Source organism: Berghia stephanieae, chromosome 6 (genome assembly GCF_034508935.2).
Source record: "Berghia stephanieae isolate SIO BIC M18660-M18661 chromosome 6, UCSD_Bste_1.3, whole genome shotgun sequence".
Classification (NCBI taxonomy): domain Eukaryota; kingdom Metazoa; phylum Mollusca; class Gastropoda; order Nudibranchia; family Aeolidiidae; genus Berghia; species Berghia stephanieae.
Genome location: NC_088365.1, coordinates 30,768,923 through 30,788,288, shown reverse-complemented (window position 1 = coordinate 30,788,288; position 19,366 = coordinate 30,768,923). Strand labels below are relative to the sequence as shown.

The 19,366-nt window shown below is 35.6% G+C and overlaps 1 protein-coding gene across 3 annotated transcripts in view; it reads left to right on the top strand.

Moving 5' to 3' along the window:
- LOC144974842 (glutamate receptor-interacting protein 1-like) overlaps positions 1-19,366 on the top strand; it is a 90,672-nt gene that overhangs the window by 27,839 nt on the left and 43,467 nt on the right. Inside the window, exon 1 of one of the 3 annotated variants that reach the window (XM_078918187.1) lies at positions 5,407-5,465. The exons of 1 other annotated variant lie outside the window; for it this stretch is intronic. The gene's annotated coding sequence lies outside the window, so the exon portion shown is untranslated. Of the gene's footprint in view, positions 1-5,406; positions 5,615-19,366 lie in introns of those variants that run through there. One more of the 3 variants, XM_078918188.1, reaches the window with a different exon arrangement.

Here is a 19,366-nt window from a genome sequence, read left to right as displayed (position 1 = left end):
CAGACATCGGTGATGATGGTACGCCATTCATCTCTCTGATCAGATAACCTCAGAAAACTAATATTACTCTTCTCTTTCTTTGTCACTCAGCTGTTCAAACTATTCAAATATGTTTTTCTTGGTCTACCTTTACTCTTTTTACCTTCTATCTTTCCTGTGAGAGCAAGATGTTCTATACATTTATGTCGATTTAGGTGCCCTAAAAATTGCTTTTGTCTTCTTTTTATTGCACGAATTAATAACCTTTTAGTTTCAGCATGCTCCAACACTTCTTCACTAGTTTTCTTCTCTGTCCATGAGATTCTTAACATCCTTTCCGCAATACAGTGGTATAAAAGAGTAGACGAATGCCTGTTCGTAATAGCCTGTATTTCTCCGCTAATATTGCGAGTTCTCCACTAGTCTTTTATTAAGAAAAAGCGATTCAAGCATTGGTTCCTTCATGAAAAAAATTGTCTACGTGTCATTATTGATATTATTTGTTACTTTCAAATTCGTTGCATTCATTATTGTTTTCTTTGGAATGTGTTCCATTCCATTGTATAAAAAGAATTTTTAATTAATTTCTTGCTGTCAACTTGAAATAGAAAACGAATAGAGTCAAAAAATCTTTGCTGATCTTTGTGACTTTGTTGAGACATTTGATTTACCTTACTATGCTCTATTTTCTTAAAAATGCTAAATCAAGAAAAAAAATTAGCTGCAACGTCTATATTGGCAGCTAGCCGCTGTATCTTTTTTGGTTTTAGATGATTTGAGGATGCTACACCTTGCCTTTTAGATTTTATCCTCTTTCTGTTTTTGTGGCTGCTTTTAATGTTTTGCTTGTACAAATAAAAAAAATCTGTTTTATTTCTCTTTCTTTCTTTTTTTTTTCTTTTCTTCTCTCTCTCTCTCTCTCTCTCTCTCTCTCTCTCTCTCTCTCTCACTTTCTCTCTCTCCATATCTCTTTCTCTCCTTCTCTCTCTCTCTCCATCTCTCTCTATATCTCTTTCTCTCTCAACCCCCTCCCCCCCCCCATCTCTTTCTCTCTTTCATATCTCTATCCACCGCTCCCCCCTACCCATTTCATCGTAGAATTCAAGGTGTGATCTAAGCCATTAGTATGTACCTGTATGAGAACCAATCAATTAATCCAGTGACCCAGACAGCCAGTCAAGGTTGTATAATCACAAAAGGTACGTGCTTTTGACGTATGGAAGAAGTACGAGCTGCTTTCTTGCCAAACAGACTGGATCAATTCATTGCCTTTTACCTGAGGATCTGTTTATTTTTCTCTTCATTGTTTACCTTCATTCGGAGATTTGGCAATTTTTCAGTTGGATTTGTGTTTTATACTGGTATATAGAAAGAAAGAAAAAAAAATTAAATTAGAGTTTTAAAAAACCTCGGTACTGTATATGTTTTATCAAAAAAAAGTTATCATTCAGATCAAAACAATGGGCCTTATCTCTTTTAACTTGCTGTATAACATTCACAACTATGACACTTACATAGTAACTAAGGTATGCTTTATTTTCACTATATATATATTTAAAAATCATATATATATATATATATATGTCACCAGGGAATAAGCCTTTAAAAAAAAAAGTTTAAATCGAAAATTTGAGCAGGTAAATGTACCCAGTGCACGTTTTTTGATGTGTTTTATGCTATTTTCTTGTCAAACAAACGCATCAATTTTATTTCTTTTCTACACAAGACTTTATTTTTAAATTTTCAATCCATCTATTTTCTCGTTGGTACCGAGCTGAGAAAGATTTTTACCTTTTGATTACAGTGCCTTTTTTCTTGGTTCCGTGCGTTTCATATTGTTATCGTGATTGCATTTTGCAATAACGCCTTGCAGGTGTCATGTCTCGCAACACATTAATTAAGTGATGCTTTTACCTTGGAACTTGAGCATTTATACAGTGCAATATCCATTAAACATGCTCAAAGAGCTCTACCAGGGGTCCCAGGCTGACAGCAGCACAACGTTTAGGAGGACACATGTAGGAAGAGAATGACTCCATGTTGATAAAAAAAAACCCTCACGTTTTGAGACTTTATAGCAAGTTGGGAGTTACCTCAATCGATCGATATTTGAAGTCAGTTTTCAGGCTGAAGTATTTAAAACGTGTTCTGTAAGTGTGCGTCAGATTCCCTCCCTCTAATTTCTGCCGCCTCTGGTTTCCTCTTAGCTATTGGTTGTCAACCTCGCATCCTTTTTTCCTTATGGATTCTAAAACAGCACAGTCTTCGTGATCTACAGTGCCCTGAAAAAAAAAAACCATCTAAAAAAATTTTCTCCAGAAAACTTGCCCTCCAAATACTTAATAAAAACTCTCGAATTTGGGAAATCTCTCAAACTCGGACTTAAAACTTAACGTTCAATAATGTTTGAGAGTGTTTTTTATTTTTTTTTTTTGGGGGGGGGGGGGGGGGGGTGGGGGGTGAGGATAATTTTAATCCATTGATATCGGGTGAGTTTTTTGGCCAAAATTTAATAATGCATTTTTTTTGTAGTGATACTCATTTCCTCTTTAGTCACTGTTTTGAGCAGACATATAGAAATAAGATCTTCACCCCCGTACCTATTTCCTTATAGAGGATAGGGTACTCATCCCGGTGTGCCTAATAAAATAAGTAACCAATCTAGTTATGTCAAGAAATCTGAAGATAATTAGAAGAGTTTATAAGGTTAAAATAAAGAGATGAAAAGAGTAAAGATGGTTCTACTATACAATGTTCAAATAGCGCATTATTTGTGACTTAGGCATCATTATGGTATTATGTGGGTATAATTTAGATCGCGCTTTTCATTCTATCGGTTGTATTGAAATACAGAAAAAGTGTGGATGGCTGGCTCAGTGGCTGTTGCGGTGCGACTGTTTGCTGATCTCTCTCGTTCAACCAGGCGGAGTGGCCGTGTCAGTTGGATCCCGAGTTGGCTCTGACACCGCGATATTTGTATTCTCTTTTTACATCAGGCGCTTTTCTATACTCTATATATCTCATCAATCGGGTGTATCGTACACCTCATGTTGTTCCAATTTTATATAAAAATGGTTTACCACTTTGAAAGAATGTACAGCATAAGGCATAAAAACAATATGGTCACTCTACAAAAGCAACTTCATATTATATGTACTGGATACACAATGAGTGGATTTTGATATCATTTATTACTATTACCCCCACGATGTATTTACTCGTAATAAGATTGATGCAATCTTAAGAGAATTGTGATGACTGGGGTGTACAAGATTTTACAGTAAAAGTTTCAAAGTTTGTACAATTGCACACGAGGTTGACAAGCAGTGATTTTGGATACTATGATTGAATTTACATGAAATAATATGAGAGGCGGGTTACGTTTATGATATTTACTAGAGGACAATAGATAATAGTTTCTTAAAGTGACAAAAACTACAATCTCAAAGTTCTCGTCATTTAAAGATAAATAATATTAATAGTATTATTAACATTAATAATAATAATTATGATAATGATGATGATGATGATGATGATGATGATGATGATGATGATGATGATAATATAATCATAATAATAATTAAAAAAATAAAGATAATATTAATAATATAATAATAATAATAACAACAACAACAACAACAATAATAATAATAATAATAATAATAATAATAATAATAATAATAATAATAATAATAATAATAATAATAATAATAACAATAGTATGATATTTTTAGCGTTTAACTCACCCCGTCATAATACCATTTTGAGAGGATATGTCATTTTTGTTCTTTACCGCTTCAGTACTTTCTAGAACCATATTATCATCACTAACTTTTCTCGTTCTTTATTGATTGTAAAAAAAAAAAAGTCGTTCTCATGTTGATTTTTAATGACCTTTTTTGACGTCAAGAGGTTAAAACCTGAGAGTTATGTTTACGCAATCTGTTATCTTTTGAACTGGGGTGGTGCGTGAGAAAGATGGGGTAGAGGTGTCTTATGGTGATTAGGAAGGTTTTTTTTTTTCCATTTTATCTGGGGTTTTTAAAATCAGTAATGTTGTATAATTCAGAAAGACGCGTCCTTAAAAATTTGGTCAGAAAACTCGTCCTTCAAATATCGATCGATTTAAACGACCCTCATTTTGGCAAAAACTCTCAAACCTGGGACCTGCGGCCATATTTTTAATACGTATGTTTCTGAATAACGGCAGTTAACTGGTGTATCGGTTATGAAAGTACATGCACCGGTTTTGTAGAAGCTTATTGTGTGTATGGCAGGAGAGATTGTAGCAGATAAGCGATTAGTTGTCGGTTGCGAAGGTATTTTTTCATAAGGGGTTGTTTGGTACTGCTATGGCATAGATTTATTTTTCATAAAATCTAATATTAACAACTACTGTTAAATTGTTAAATCCTCCTCCTCCTCCTCCTCCTCCTCCTCCTCCTCCTCCTCATCATCATCATCATCATCGTCGTCGTCCGTCGGTTCAAATATTAATAATCAATTACTAATATAATGATGATGAAATAATGATAATTAATAAATAATAATAATAATAATAATAATAATAAAATAATAATAATAATAATATAATATAATTATATATTAATTATTATTATTATTATTATAGATTATAATATTAAATATGTTATTTATCTTGGTATTATGTGTGTAGCTCAATTAAAAATTCAATGGTACTGGCTGGCAAAATAATGCTACACACATGAGTATATTATGTAATATTAACCATTTACAACCTATGAGATTGACTGATTGTAATAACAATTCATCTCTATCGCCTACAAAAAAGGTATTGTGACGTCAACCGCATCCTCTCTATGCAACAAGAATGCTTTTGGCAGAGTAATTTGTGTACTTTTACTACAAGGGAACCGATCTTGGAATATTTTTGCTATGGTTTATATTTTTCCTTGATTTTCTCTCTTCTTTTGATGTTGAGGAATGCGGATTTGCTTCGTTTGTTTCTTTCCTTCTTTTTTTTGCTATTTACACATAAACACACTTATATAGACACTCACTCACACGCAACACACACACACACACAGAGACACACACACACCTCTCTCTCTCTCTCTCTCTCTCTCTCTCTCTCTCTCTCTCTGATTATTATATTAGGCCTATACATATGATCTCTCTCTTGCTGTTGTTAATTCTTCCTCTCACCACATATTCTCTCGAATTCGGCACCTACCCTGCCGCATTTTTTCATCCAAAACATTTCTAACAGATATCATCAACGCATAATAAATAACAAGAACATATAAACACGTCAATGGAATGTGTCAATAACCGAACTGCTACAAGGTGTGTTTCTCATTGCAGTGTCTAAAACAACGAAATTCTGAAAAGGTTACACATTGGCATTACTGCAAATCTTACTCACAGATCACGTGTAGTATGCTTATTGTTTCTATATAACATCAGTCTATAGAGCGTGGTGCAGTAGGTATAGAATCGTTAGGAGTGTGAGTACTGAATGCACGGTCATCTTTCTCTTGTGATATCTTCGAAGGGATAAAGTGTGAGAGGGTGCATGTGATAAGAGCAGTTTATACGTTATGTAAACCGTCAAGGTAGGGAGAAATCCTTCTACCTACCGCACCGGCGTGATTCGGTAGGATAAAGGAGAGATTAATGAATGTGTATGTGAATGTGTACAGTTGTAGGATATGATAATAATATATTATATTTATTCTGTTACTGACTGTGTCGTATTTGTGTGCTGGAAATTTCGATGTTATTAAGGAGATGTAATTAATGATGTTTGTGATTTACAATAGCGTAACCCTCATTATAGATCTTTAACAAATAATAACACCAGCAACAACAAAATAAAAGAACACCAACAACAAAAACAAAGCTAACAAAACACCATCGAAAAAAAAAAAACAAAAACAAAAAAACAAAAAACAAACAAACAAAAAGCAACAACAACAACAAAAACTCCAAACATTCCAAACAAAAAGTTTTTAAAAAAAGCAAAAGAAAACAAAACAACCCCCACCAAAAAAAAAAACCCCAAAAAAACAAACAAACAAAAAACAAAAAACAAAACAACCCCCCCCCACACACAAAACAAACAAACAAACAAACAAACCCCCAAAAAACCCAGACAGAATAAATTAATCTAACTCTAACTAGACATATACCGTATAGTTTCCATTATATAACGTACCGTAGCTGCTATAGGACTCGTTGAAACAGAATCTCTTCGCTGTTACTTACTGCTCTCTTTGTAAAAATGTCTGGTTGTGGAAAAATAACCAGATAAATATTTGGAGAAATTGTGATAGGAAAGAAGTTCATCTGGGATGCTGATAGATGGTTGAGGAGTTTCTGCTGCTTTTGTAACAATTTAGGATATGTGTGGAGATTTGTCATATCATCAACAACATCATCATCATCATCATCATCATCATCATCATCATCATCATCATCATCATCATCATCATCATCGTCGTCGTCGTAGTCGTCGTCATCATCATCATCATCAACATCCTCATTACTTCTTTCTTCTTCTTGTTTTTGATGATCCTGTTATCGTTATTGTTGAAGCTGTCTATTGTTATACTTGTAGTTATTGATGATTATATAATATGTTATTGTTGAAGTTGTCATTACGATTAAATTAATTTAAAATGCGGACCCGATTTAGATAAAGGCTGGCTCAATTTTCTTTCTAGCTACTGTAATGTTTTCTATCCCGCTCATTTTCCACAATATTATTGTATCAACATGCCAGATGTTGTGTACAAAGGTATTGATTTGCAATCTCGAATAATAATTGTTGGGGCACTTTGCCATAGTGTGGAGTAAGGCAGTTATAGTAATGATAGTGTCTAGTAATGGCGTGGGTTTGTAATAGGATTCAATAGTCTGATGTCATGTCCGTCCAGCAACAAGCAGCTTGGTTCTAAACAAAGAAAATTAAATCGGTACTTTTTATTCTTCATGCTGGCTAGAACTTTTTCACATGTCATGTGATCAGAATGTATAAAAGTCAAACCATTATCAGATTTATAATGTATTTCGCCTCTGGATACACTTTCTTGATCGTCGGAGAAGTATTTCATAAGGGAGTCCGCCATTGTTCCGATAGTTTAGAACAAGTTACTAAGTTACTATGCGTCATTACGAGGGAAGTGACGTCACAACTGTTGTAGCGTGAGATGAAATAGATGAAATAGATTCATTCAATAAACGTATGACTACTCCATCATCATTATTCTATGGGATTTGTACAATTTTGCTTTAATAGGGCAGAGAAGTGGTGACGTCACACGTTCCTCTCTTCCGGTTCAAAACTCACTGGGAGTGTGTAACCAGTCCTCCGGGCTAAGTTCAGGTCGCCCATTGGGCGTCCGTTTTGTAGGCAATCACTGTTATGACATACGACATAATAAGAACTAGGCTAACATAGTAGATTGAACCAGATAAGAGCCATTACTGCTGTACTCTGAAAAAAAAATCACATAAAAACTTTTTGGCGAGAAAACAACTCGTCCTTCAAATATCGATCGATTAAAATGACACTCGTCTTGTCAAAATCTCTTAGTTAAGTCCCAGGTTTGAGAGTTTTTGACAAGGTGGGGGTCGTTTTAACCGATCGATATATTAAAAAATAATAACTGAGCTTTTATATAGCGCAATATCCACTAAACATTCTCAAAGCGGTTTACAAAGGGTCCCTGACCAACATCAACACGAAACATGAAGAACGAGACATGACGCCTGTTAGGCAATAATAAATTTTTTCCCCGGCAGAGACAACGTGGTTAACGGTCAGGTACTCATTTTACACCTGAGTACGATGAGAGAATATGAGTAAAGAGAATTTTCCAAGAACTCAACTATGCGCCAAGCAAGGGTCGAACGAAGGAACTTCCGATCCGAAAGCGAGTGTCACACAAGTCCACATAGCCGCACTATAACCTATAGGTATCCGAGACGAGTCAAGTGATATGTGACTCATCGCCTCAATCTGGTTTTATGTCAGAGTGAGACAGATGCCTAAAAGTAAATCTAAAATTGAAACGATCAGAATTGCGAAATTTCAGTCTTTTTTGCAGTTTAAGAAGCTATTCTATTCAATAAAGATTATGGATTTTACTCAAGTTTCAGGTTTTGAACTAACCACAGATTCAATAATTTACAGAGTATTAAATTTACCCCTACATAGTGATTACGGTTTTGAGTCGTTTGGTCATATTGATATGTGAATGACCCTCACTCAAAGACATCAAGCTAGGGTTATGCTTTAGACTTACTTGCTAGATTTTTGCTTTTGACTTATTTATACACAACGATGGATCATATTATCATACGTGAAAATGCCTTACTCAAAACCAACAAGGTTTTGATTTAGACTAAGCACAAAACGAGAGATGTATCATATTCAGTAATGGCGTGTTTCTAGTTTCTAGCTATACTATTCTGTTGAATTATTGTTAAGTTTTTCATTGCTCGCAGCACGCGCGTGAGATGTTCCTTTTCATATTCCTGAAGTAGGGAAATGATGCATGACAAAAAGACAACTCATCTTATTAAACTGTCGTGTGCTTGGGCGAAGGCTGTAAGATTAGCTAATACCATGCGATGGGGAGATAATAAAATGACTAAAAAGATAGTGGGTTTGAATGATATCTTAAAACAGATTTTGCAAGAATACAGTATCTATTTGCTTTAATATTTTTTTTTTTTTAAAAGAGAGAAAAAAATGAAGGAAAAGAGAAGAAAGCCAAATAAAACTCCCCCACCCCTCCCCGTCCTTATACAACTTTGTCCGCCGTACTTTACCTAATAAAGATCATGATGATTAAAATGATATTAGCAATGATGATGTTGATGGTGATTATGGTGATGCTATTGATGATGAATATGATAGTAGTAATGATAATAATATTGGTAATTATAATATTCACATTTACAATAGACATATTTGTACTATTACTGCCACCACCACCACCACACCACACACCACCACTCAACACTACCACACACTACTACTACTACTACTACTACTACTACTACTACGACTACTACTACTACTACTAATCACAGTAGTAGTAGTGATGATAATAAATGGCATTTAAAGCCAATTTCGAAGATCCTATCTCTTTTTCCACTTTCTCGACTTGACCTAGTTACTTTTCATTATTGAATGAATTGATTCTTGCCCCCCCCCCTTCCTCAAGATTGTGAGATAAAGCATTGATTCTACACGACAATGATTACACAGCAAACACGATATTCAATTAGAACATTAATGTCTGATAATAGAATCAATAAGTGATTAACCCGTTAGTGGCGAGACTAAACTACTTTCAAATGATAGTTTTGACCATTTTGAAAGAAAAGTATGTGACCCACCGTCTTGAAATGGTGTTATGTCGGAATGAACTTGGTTCTATGAATTGAATCTACGGTCAAAAAGATCAAACTTGGTTTCAACTGATGTACGTAATCGAGGGGATTGAAAACAGGTTCTTCAGTTTTAGGACACCAACATTTTCTTTTTCCCATCTCATATTCATAAAATTCACATTTTGGTATCTGCTTTACCCCTACATAATCCTGGTTCAACACGGTTGGTCAGTTACAGTTAAGGGGCCTTACTATGAAGAAACACATTTTAAAAATGTTGAGCAGAAAACTCATCCTTCCAATATCGATCCATTGAAATGACCTCTCATCTTGCCAAAACCATCGACCCTGGGGCTTCAAGGAAGTATTAGTCAGGTTAGAGTTTTTGACAAGAAAAAGGTCATCCATCGATATTTAAAGGACGAGTTTTCGGGCCAAACTTAAAAAAAGTGAACGTGTGACAGCGTATATCTAACCGTTTTCATAAAAAGGGTAACAAGAGCGATGCGTCTTGGACTTTATAAATTGTTAGCAAGTCGTTGCTACAGCGCTCTTCAACCAGTCATAGTATATTATGATTTCAGCGTAGAGTAGAATTGAACTCAGCCGCCTGGAATGGTTTAATAAAAGCGCTGATGGTATCTTTGGAATTTACAGAGTGCAAACCACACAATTTGATTCCGGAAGCACTTCCGGCAAAAAAAAAAAACAAAAAAAAAAAAAAAAAAAAAAAAAAAAAAAAAAAAAAAAAAAAAACAAAAAAAAACACAAACAAAAAGCTAAGATGAAAATTATCGCCCTTTTTGACTACGTTATATTGAAGATGGCAGTTAGATGTAAAATTTAAGCAATTATATGCTGCATGAAAAGACAGATAATCATAATATGAGCATGTCTACATTCTGACATGGATTTCACCAACTACTTTTTTATCGTGGAGTATTGTTACCAAAGACATTAATAAAACATTCTGAGGAGTCTCATTTAAGAGCGGGGGCGGGGGGGGGGGGGGGGGGGGGTGTGTGTCAATCACAAGACCAAAAAAAGCGATTTTAAACTTAAAATGATCAGAGATAAAAGACACATCTCTGTATTTTAACTTTAAAACCGTTTTTTTTTTTTGGTCTGGCTATGAATTTAATTTTTAGCAATCAAACCGTTGGATCACGTGTAATCGATAGAGATGTATCAATACGAGGGATTAAACCGATAATTTCAGATGATATCACGATAATAATGTTATCTTTTTTCTTCTTCTTCGTTCCCGTTTATCTTTTTAAAATTACGAACAGATCAAGATTAGTCCATTTTTGTACCGAAAACCCACGTTAACTCTCTCCTTACCGATCATTTTCAATATTCTCCCAAAGTGGCAGGTTACTCAGCAGGAAATTTGTTTTTTAGAAAAAAAATCAAACAAGCTCTCTACAAAACAACTTAATTAAACAAAGTACAAAGATCATTCTTCAAAGTTTGTGGTGTACAAAATAAATCTGAATTTTTAAAAATGTATATTGTGTCGGCCATGTGGTCTTGTGGTATGACACTCACCTTCTAACAAGAAAGTCCACAGTTTGAGTTCCACTCTGAACGTCGCATAGTTGAGTCCTACTCAGGTGTAAAATGAGTACCTGGCCATTAACAGCGCTGTCTCTGTCGAATTTTTAAAAATAATATTGCCTGACAGGCGTGATGTATCGTCCTACATATTAAGTGCTGAGTTTGGCTAGGTCTAGGGACCCCTTATAAAGCGCTTTGACCACGTTTAGTGGATATTGCGCCATATAAATGCTCACCCCCCAGCCATCTTTAAAATTATTTTTTATTATTCCGCAGAACATATTACATTATTTTCAAAAAACAGTCGCTGCTAGTAGTAGCACTTTGTGCAAAGGTTTTGTTGAAAGTCTTCAGAGAAGAAACCCGTACTTGATCAAGTGATTTAATCCTTAACTTCTTATATTATTCGTAGACACATTGGTCTAAACGCCTTTTTGTTATAAAAATGCCAGGAGGGTTCCCCATAACTCAGTTGGTAGAGCGCTCGCATCACACACAAGAGGGCCAAGTTCGATCCCGGTGAAGTCGAGATTTTTTATCTGACCCCACCCCCCTGTCAACCAACAGTGTGGGTTGCTTGGTCTGTTAGATCTGGCGGAAAGTACTTGCGATAGCCCAGCGTCCTATTCAAAGAGTAGCAAGCAATTGCTATAGCCCGTTTCACGCTATTGAAACCGGGATAAACTCCAGCTTCATGGGCCTCATGGCTCCTGTTAGATCTGGCGGAAAGTTCTTGTGATAGCTCAGCATCCCACTCAAAGAGTAGTCCGTTTCACGCTATAAACTCCAGCTTCATGGGCCTTAAGTACTACCCCCCCCCCCCAAAAAAAAAAATGCCAGACAGATAGATTTGATTTACAGCCAACCAATAGCTAGCGACTTAGTTACACTATGTTAATGTATTATGTGGATTTCGATTTTGCTCTTAGCTGACTATATACTTCAAAGCCAACCATGAATTAAAAAAAAAGTTATACCACTTTCTTCTGTTGGCGAGGATGCTCTATTGATTGAGCGCCCCCCCCCCCCACCCTCCCTTCCCGTCTTCACCTTTTCGTTTGAAATTTGGAAACAGACTTGAGTTCATCCAGGACAAACTTAAATATTAGAATGTCGAGACGTTTGAGATATCATGTTGTCCTGTTATACCTTTGTTATGTTCCCCACAATTCTTATTTTGGCACGGGATTGACAAGGCCAATGATTGGAATGGAACTGTAACAGATAACCCACATTTTCCCCGTAGATTTTACACCAAACTGTTGTTACGTGTCTTTCTACACCTTCTTGACAAAATTGACAGGCTTTCAGGAATTCTAATCTATGTAACACCAATTTTTGCAGCATTTTAGGGAAATAAAAACAATTCATAATGCGAAGCTGCCAATTAAGTATGATAGTAAAATCAATTGGGGATCGGTGTAAGAGAAGAATATGTATAATGAATCAGGTGTGAAAGTGGATGAAAAAATGCAGGTGAAAATACCACCCTAGGAAATCAGTCCTCGATTGGGGACCTTTTATTTTTGTTGGTATTGTTCGTTTCGGGCCGTATGGTCGTCAATTTATGTATTAGCTATGTCTATTCCAATAAATACATAGACAGGGTTTTTAAAGATTCGATTTCAGATTGAAGGAGTCTGATTTTTTTGGGGATCGTTTTAGACTCTTGTATTTTCTATTCGTGTTGTATTCTGTATTATACACATCTTTCCAGATGTTTAGAGGGTAAAATTTCGAGAATGCAATGTAGTACGTGCTCGTAGTATTCGATTGTGTGTATGTGCGTGTAAGTAGAGAGAGAGAGAGAGAGAGAGAGAGAGAGAGAGAGAGAGAGAGAGAGAGAGAGAGAGAGAGAGGGCGGAGGGGAGGAGGGAGGATTAACGTTTTGGATCATTGATGGCTTTTAAACAAATTGATTTAAGTTTTAGCCTTGTCAAAAATAAATATTTGGGTTAGTGCAAAACCTAAAAATCATATTTTAAAACAGGTATTCAAAATTTATTGCACTTGTAGCATAACATGTCGCCTCTCTCACCTCCATTATTCGATACTTTTCCAGGTATCTTTGCACGCATACCTGATGTTTTACACACTATCCATTCTCTCTCTTTTTAAATAAAGCATCACTCACCCCTTTCATTATTGATTTTAAAAGCAGACGTTGATTGAAATGGAATTAGAACATTGTCGACATCGGCATCCAAACCTAATGACCTGGTTCTTTCATCCTTTCATTCATCCGTCCGTCCATCTTTCCATCAATCCGCCTTTCTCTCATATTTTCTCTTCTACTAATCGTTCGCTCGTTGTCCCGATTCACTACACACAATTATACCCCTCAAAACAATGCGTTTCAGTCCACCGCCTCTCCTTCCCTGCCGTCTGCCGCATCCTTTCCTTTATTACTTCCATGAAAACCGATATTCCTTATTGACGGAAGGGTGCCAGAGTCTGACCTAGTTATTTGAACAAAGCTATGTTCACAGACCGGTCAATTTATAAGTATTTAAAGGAAAAGTTAAATAATTGCTATCTCGCAAAACTCATTTAACTCTATCCGTACCGACTATTTTTAGGATTTTTCTGGAAATGTTTTACTAACCGAACACAAAGTATGATTTTTTAAACTCAAACTAACCCCCCCCCCCCCCCCCAAACAAGCAATATGCAACATGCCACAAATAATGTTCAGCATGACGAGCTTTACAAAACAGCATTAAATTTTAATAGTAAAATATATTTTTCTTCAAATTTCATGATGTACAAGGCCAATATTAATACGAATGTGACCATTTTCTTTGAGCTTGGTGAGGAGAGGGTTTAAGTCCTTTATCTAGCTTTTGCCGGAATGCAATGTAAAATTAAAATCATCATAATTAGTGAAGTCCCTTCAATTCGGAATTGAACCGTTTAAATCTTCAGATCTGGGCATCTATGTCACTCTCTGCTCTAGGTTAACACCTGGTCTCCCGACACAAATTTTAGTCTTGTAACTTTTGATGAAGGAAAATGGCTGGCATCTTCCCGCCATAAGAACAAACAACATAAAACAAGTTTGGAGACAGGGAAGCTCCAATTAAAAATAAAATGATTCCAATGCCACAAAATAAGTATCTATAGCAAGCATTTCTTCTCAACCCACGCGCAATGAGCAAAAGACTGCGGGAATTCTTGTTCTATGGGCTGTAATTATAGCTATGATAGATCGGTATATCCTAAACTATCGTATTGATTGACGATACAACTGTGTTATGTAACTTCGTTATCTGTCTAGTGATATGTTGTTCCCCCTAACTCAATTCACTTCCAGTACTTATTCCCATTTGACGTAATCACCGTTTAACATACTCTCACAAAACACATTTTCTTCCAGTTTGGTCAGAAAACATTTACTGCAAATATTGATCTATCAGTTTGACTGCCAGTTAGTCAAATAGTTCTAAACCTGAGATTTCTAGCCTCTAATTTGAAACTTTTTTTTTACAAGTTGATTGTTATTTTAATAATTGATTAAATGTTTGAAAGTGGAAGTTCTGTGGACAAATTGAACAAAATTGTGGTTTGTCGATGTACAATTACGTTTGAATGCACTGCTGCAATGTCTGATATCGATTATATTATTTTAGTAGGAATCTTTATAAACATGCCAAGTGAATCTCAGATAGAAAATTAGTTGACAATAATTTTCAATCTCTGAGCACCCTGGAATAACCAGGGAGGGGCTTAGGTTCCGAAACACGCTCGGTGTCTTATTATAATATATTTTATATTTGGCAAATTGGATTTTTTGTAACACGAAGGCTCCGAAACCAATGGTCCAATCGTCACCAAATTTTGGATTGTGTTTACAATACAATAAATTGCCATTAAGATGGTTTGCGTGCATTATGAGATTGCTTAGACATCGTGATGCTTTTATCGAGGAATCAGTTTTGTTTCGTCAAATCCCATCGAAAACAGACCCCATTTTTTAAAGCACGTGGGTTGTGTGTTAACCTTTTGGTTAGCGAGTAGGGCAATGAGATTGGAGTAATTGCATTGAATCGATAACAGTTCGTGGTTACTCTCATTATTTTGAATACAATCAATTTCTTAGAAGTTATATAAATCATTTTCAGTTCTTAACATTTAGAAAGAAAAACAAATTACGATAAGTGAGTGAAATATATAAGATATCAAATGCAGAAGATATCTCTCCGTTCCAAAATTTAAAGCTCAGCGGTGTTCGACGAAGTAAAAATGTATTGTCTATTAAGACAATAGAAATTAAGTTCAACTTTTATTCAACACTTGAATCATACATTTTAAGTTGATCGACTTATCATCACGTTCATTGAACGGATAGCTATGCTGTAATTCTATAAGGCCAAATGTTATATAAATGATTTATTGGGATACAAAATATAAATCCCAGGACACAATTGAAAAGAGAAGAGAACGTAACAGAGTGCTAGGTCTTAAGCAGATGTGTTTAAGGGTTTGGGTTTCAAGTCTCATTCGAGGCTCAATTCTTTTTCCCGCTAACTCCAAGCTAAAAGAGCAGTCGAATCAAGTACATAATTGAAAACCGGGGAATCACCACAAAAGAATTAAAAAAATTGAAGTGGGGGTTACTTTTTTTTGTCTAAATTCGTTTTCAGAAATGTATTTACTTTTTCCAGTTCTTTTGTATTTGTTATTTTGATCATACCATCTTTTTGTTTTCCAAGCGACAAATTAGGGAGCAGGCACTGGTATAAGATCAAGATCTGGAAAAGTCTTTATGAAAATGTCAGACAATGCAAGACAAAAAAATACAAGAAGAAAACCATCCCAAACAACCAGCCTGGATATTTTGGGATGCTTTAAAACTGTACCAAATTGAGACATTCGGTCTCATTTTAAACATTAAACAGACTCGACATATTATACTAATTATTGTTTGATAAAAACAATGTACCTACAATATTGTGCAACAATGATAATGATAACTTATTTTAGCTGTTTCTCTTCTTAGTCTCTTTTTCTGGTTTTCATGTCGCCCGTGCCATAATTGGTGAAGTAAAGCGACATTTAAAACATGCAGTCCTATGTAGTATCGATTTTCAGATTATAATGCATTAAATTGGTCTGCTGCTATTCTTGTCTGCACTATAACTGGGACGTTTTTTATATATAGTAAACTAGTAACACTGAGAAACACGAATATAGGTCAGACGTAATTTATTGATGCAAAGATTTTATGTGTGTTTTTCATGTCTACGACTTGTATCATCTATCTGATTATCGATAACAGTCGTGGGAAGCACTTTGCTTGATGTTATTCATTGGTATCGATTATGCACACTTGTCGTTTTTTATTCGTGTAGTCTTATTATTAGGAGTATCGAAGATTTATACAAATTGTATGATATAATATTATGAGCAATAATATAATATCTAGGTCAGATTTTTTTCGGCGAAAGATAGTTCCTTCCTATCCACTTTGTATCTTTCCTTTACCTATAATATATATATATATATATATATATATATATATATATATATATATATATATATATTATGTATGATATTAATATATAATGTGATTATATGTATATGTGTGTGTGTGTTTGTGTGTGTACATTTTCTATTTGTCTCTCTCTCTCTCTATCTCTCTCTCTCTCTCTCTCTCTCTCTCTCTCTTTTTCTTTCTTTCTTCATATTGCATATGTAGGGTGGATGTGATTTCAGTTAGTGATATAATATATATATATAATATGATAATATATAATATATAGATATATATAGATATAATATATATAATAATTAATATATATATAATATGATAGATAGATGAGAGAAGAAGATAGAGAGAGAGAAGAGAGAGAAGATAGAGAAGAAGAAGATAGAGAAGTAGAGAAGAGAAGAGAAGATGAGAGGATAGAGTAGATAGAGTAGATAGATAGATAGATAGATAGATAGATAGATAGATAGATAGATAGATAGATGGATGGATGAATAGATAGATAGATGGATGGCTGAATGGATGGATAGATAGATTGAGAGAGAGGGGGAGGGAGAGAGAGAGAGAGAGAGAGAGAAGATAGATAGATAGAGTAGATAGTATAATATATATAATATATATATATATATAATATATATATATATATTATATAATATATATATATATATATAGATAGATAGATAGATAGATAGATATTATATTTAATATATTACACAATGTTGAAGACAGTCTACATTAAGTTCAGGCCCAATTAGCCATCGTCAGGAGTGTGTTACATGAGTTGACTGTCGTTGTTTGTTGAAGTGGTTCCGGTTTATTGTTGATTAACAAGAACTTCCGGCGATGTGGACACGTATTGTACATCTCAATTTTTCGTGTTGAGTGTGGCTTCATGAGGGTGTTTGATTATAGTATATTTCTCTTCCAGGCATAAGCTACATTGTTTTGATGTTGGTGTGTATCCTGTTGCTTTAGATAAAATTTTCTCATGAAATGTTGTGGTTTAGTTTGTTGTCTTTTAATTTCCAAATATGTTCGCTGAGTTTTGTGAATGTTTTTTTGTTAGTTTTCTAAATGTTGAGGTGTGGAGGTTGTATCTTGTTTTGAAATTATTTTCCGTTAGTCCTACATATTTTTCTTGCTTGTTTGTTTTAGTTTCGGTGACTGTGGCTTGGTAAATTAAACTTGATTATAAACATTGTTTGTTTAGCGGGCAATGTTCCTTATTTCTGCAGTTGCATTTTCTGTGGGTGGGTTTTGCTCTTGTCGGTGGTTTATTAATATTTTTTGTTGTGGCTTGAAATTATTTGTTCTATGTTGCGCATACACGAGTAGCTTATTTTTATGGTATTCCTGTTGATAATTTTATGTAGCTTGTGGCTTTTTGGAAGGTGTGTATCAATTAACTCCAGGAACTGCTGTCCAATGTTTGTGCTGACGTTTTTGTCGAAAAGTGGGTTGAACCAAGTAATATGTCGTTTTCTTGTTTTGCGTTCTTCGCTTTACTTGTGTGTTGGGGTTTACATGAGAGGGGGTGTCTGTGAATAGATAGATGGATGGATGAATAGATAGATAGGTGGATGGATGAATGGATGGATAGATGGATAGATAGATTGAGGGAGAGGGAGAGGGAGGGAGAGGGAGGGAGAGAGAGAGAGAGAGAGAGAGAGAGAGAGAGAGAGAGAGAGAGAGAGAATTTCATTAAGAGCAGGCTTGGGGTTCCACATATTACTTGGCTCATTAGTTCGCGGAGTAAGTAGGTCATTGGCATCAATATTATTGATAGCAACATTGTTTTTAACGCGCATTTCCAAGAGGTACTGTCAACACGAGGCCAAAAGTAAAAATAGAAAACCATTTTTACACTTTCACAAAAAAATCACTATCCGAAGCTACCTCCCCCCCCCCCCCATTCTTCATGTACCGTGCTCTCTCTCTCTCTCTCTCTCTCTCTCTCTCTCTGTCTCTCTCTCTCTCTCTCTCTCATATACCTCTTTCTATTTCCTCCCCCTCCCCCTCTCTCCTCTTTTGCTTTCGTTTTAACCTCCTCTCTCTATCTCTTTATCATTTTCCCTCTCTATCCACACACTCCTCCAAATGGTTCAGGCATCTCTCTCTCTCTCTCTCTCTCTCTCTCTCTCTCTCTCTATTTCTCTCTCTCTCTCTCTCTCTCTCTCTCTCTCTCTCCATCCGTACTCAACGCCTTTCCTTGTCGAAATTTCAACGTTTACATGCTTCAATGACTATAATAATAGATAATATGGTTATCGATTTTATATGTTCTTTCACGGTAAGTAATGACTGTGTGCGGAATTTGAACTCATCGACATTTTAGCAATGCAGTCAGCCGGTTCCGAAAAAGGAAAAGAAGAAAAGGATGATGTGGCTGCGGCTGCTGCTGCTACTGATGATGGTGATGATGACGATGACGACGACGACGATGATGATGGTGACGAGTGACGACGTTGATGATGATGACGACGATGCTGCTGCTGCTGCTGCTGCTGCTGCTGCTGCTGATGATGATGATGATGATGATGATGATGATGATGATGATGGGAGGAGGAGGAGGAGGAGGAGGAGGAGGAGGAGGAGGAGGAGGAGGAGGAGGATGAAGAGTACAAATAGTTGGATCCAAAAAATAATTTTTTGACGTTCCCACATTATGAAACTATAACATACATCGGAAGGGTAAATCAAATGATGGATTTGTTTTGGTAAAAGCAGGAAGGAATTCAAGTCCACGTTGTTGAATCTTGGCCTCCAATCCCCTCAATACTCACTTATACCTTTTTACCATCCAGTAGCAGCGAATCCACGCTGAGAAACTGATCAGAGACACAATAGATTAATCCAAAGTACATTAGGGATGACAAGGCCGTGTCTCTATGGATTCAAGCTCAACCAATTCAATCATTGATTCCATCTCTAAGCACCTCTTATCCGTCCTTGATT